The 3009-nt window shown below is 41.9% G+C and overlaps 1 non-coding gene across 1 annotated transcript; it reads right to left on the bottom strand.

Annotated features, from left to right (window-relative positions):
• Positions 1-2634: 2634 nt before the first annotated feature.
• On the bottom strand, positions 2635-2741 carry LOC125997633 (U6 spliceosomal RNA). The gene has a single exon (XR_007491673.1). It is a non-coding gene; the product is annotated as a U6 spliceosomal RNA (small nuclear RNA).
• Positions 2742-3009: the final 268 nt, after the last annotated feature.

The raw sequence follows: 3009 nt of genomic DNA, 5'->3' as shown, positions 1-3009 counted from the left end.
AGACAGACCCTCAGATCAGTGGAATAGGCTTGAGTACTCAGAGAATGTTCCCCAGGCAAACAATCACCAAATTTTTGACAAAGGAGCAAGAAATCCTAAAGGAATCATGGAAAGCCTCTTTAACAAGTGGTGTTGACACAACTGGCTAGGCACTTGCAAAAAATTGAACTTAGATCCCCCTGCTAAAATTATGTACAAATGTAAAATCCAAATGGATTAAAGACCTTGATATCAGAACTGATACCATAAGGTATATAGAAGAACACATAGGTAAAACGCTCCATGACATTGAGACTACAGGCATATTCAAGGAGGAAACACACTCTCCAAGCAAGTGAAAGCAGAGATTAACAGAAGACCTTATCCCTGACGTTTTCTGGCACAAGATCAACTCTAGGCTTATTAGACCAACTTCAGGCATATTAGGTTGTCCAACCCAAGTCATTGTCTGTATGCCAATACACCTTTATTTTTCACACAGTCACTGTTGTTGGTGTCAGGTTTCTGTAGCTAATGATCTCGGAATATGTCCATATCCTATATAAGAGTCAGGATGATGCCGAACACCCTTTAGTTTTACTCACAATTAGAGGATGATGCAGAGAGTTCAGTCTTTAAAGCAGGTTGTTATTGTTGTTTAGTTCTTAGGGTGTTAAAGGGATGTTGAATAGGTCTATGCCAGAGCAGTGGTAGGATCTTCCCTGGTTCAGGATTGCAGTCAGCTGATGTAGTACACAACCATGGTTGTTTTGTTGATGGCATCCCTGTTTCAGGGGCAAATGGACAATGCTCATTTTTTCAAGACATGAGCCAGATCTTTATGACAATGTTAAGGGTATAAGGTCCTACTGCATTACAAGATTTGTGTGTTCCAACAATATTTCAAAAAATTTAGATAGGATGGAGCTTGCTTGTTTTGGCTTGTTTTTAATTTTTGTTTGGAGGCTATACCTGGCAGTGCTCAGGGATTACTTCTGGTATCACTCCAGTACCATATGGGATTGCAGAGATCCGACCCTGGTTAGTGCAATGCAAGCACTCTACCCACTGTACTATTATTCAGTCCCCATGGATTTGGATGGCTTTAACAAAGTTATATATTTGGTCAAATTTAAGGTTGCTCCAAAATTTAAGCAAAATTCTATAATTTCTCCAAAGTACTATGATATCTTCAGTGGTCAACTGTTCTTTATAGGTTTTCACCTTTACTGAATTATCCTTCTTAAATATGTAGACTATAAAACTATTCCAATAAAATTGAGTATATTAATTTAAATCTTAGTATAGTAGAGTTTACTTTATTTCAAAGTTTTATTTACTCTGATATCACTCATGAGCCTGTGAAGTTTCTGTGATGGCAATAAATAAAATGATACTAAATAATAATAATAAAAAATTTGTGTGCTCTCATCTCTATAAGATAAGAATGTGTTTGTATATAATTTCCCATTTTAGTGTGCCTATGCAAAGGAAGAGCAGTATTACATGGCGAGATTGGTGCCTATGGGGATGCTAGAGCAAGTCCAACAATCCAATTGACTTGGTTCTTATATAAACATTAAATGGAGGGACACTTCTACAAAGTTCCTTATTTAACAGATAACAAAGGGATAAAAAGAGAGGAAAATAAACAATCTAACTTAAGACAGTGAATTCAATTGTTACCGTTTGTGGGAACTAATCAGAAATCTAGTATGGTAGCAACCACAGTTACACAACGAAGGAAGGAAGAGGCCAAGAGGCTGCTGAGAGTAAACAAGTAGGAAAAGAGTATTGGTTTCTTCCCAGCCTGAGAGTCCATCCTCCCATTTTAATTTTGAATATATATGGTACCACCTCGTCGCAGTTTTTAAACTAGAGAACAATGAGAAAAAAATACCAGTGAATGTCACTACATACACCAGTGCTTCATTGGCCTGCCTTCAACCCCATGCTTTCCCCCCTTTATGTAGGGAGAGAAAGGGAGAAAGACTGAAGACCACTATAGAGTCCACCTGAGCCGGCAACCAGGGAAGTCCTGGAATAAAGGGGAGACATACGGGAATGTTTGGGAGCCTGCCAAGCCTCCCAGCACCCCCCCCCCAAGCTAGAAAATAGGCCTCCTGTATGGGGTGTCCCCTAACTCCCTGGGAAGAGCTGGCATCCAGTGTCAAGGACCTGGCCCCTTCCCCTGGTCCTCCCTCCCAGAGTAGGAAGGGGAAGCCTGGGGACCCCTAAAAGAATCCACCTGGAACCCATATTAGGCCACCCAGGTGGCACTCATGCAAGGCCTGGAGTAGAGTGGAGAAATAGGGGAACGTCTGGGGGCCTGCCAAGCCTCCCAGCACCCCAAAGCTAGGGAGTAGGCCTCTGGTATGGGCTGTCCCCTAACCCCATACCTGGAATGAGCTGGCTTCCAGGATCAAAGAACTGGAAGCCAGATATCTGCCTCACCTTGTTCCTCCCCCTGCAGAGTAGGGATGGGGAGAGCCTGGGGACCCCTAATAGAGTCCACCTGGAACCCACATCAGGCCACCCGAGGTGGCACTCAGGCAAGGCCTAAAGTGCAGGGGAGAAATAGGGAAATGGCAGGGTCATGCCAAGCCGACCAGAGCCTCCCAATCTTGGGAGTAGGCCATTCTTTTTTTTTTTTTTTTAAATATGGAACGCTTCACGAATTTGCGTGTCATCCTTGCGCAGGGGCCATGCTAATCTTCTCTGTATCGTTCCAATTTTAGTATATGTGCTGCCGAAGCGAGCACGGGAGTAGGCCATTCTTGTCTTTTATTTTTTTTTAAAGAATCAACTTCTGCTTTGATTGATCTTTTGGATTTTTTTGGGTTTCCACTTCATTGATTTCTGCTCTTAGCTTTGTTATTTCCTTCTGTCTCCCTATTTTTGGTTCCTTTTGTTGATCATTTTCTAATTCTATAAGTTGCATCATTAAGCTATTCAGGTATGCTCCTTCTTCCTTCCTGATGTGTGTTTGCAAAGCTATAGATTTTCCTTTCAGTACCGCTTTTGCTGTGT

This window comes from Suncus etruscus, chromosome 19 (assembly GCF_024139225.1).
Source record: "Suncus etruscus isolate mSunEtr1 chromosome 19, mSunEtr1.pri.cur, whole genome shotgun sequence".
NCBI lineage: Eukaryota > Metazoa > Chordata > Mammalia > Eulipotyphla > Soricidae > Suncus > Suncus etruscus.
Note: the sequence above shows the minus strand (reverse complement) of the source record. Positions and strands in the feature narration are given on the sequence as shown.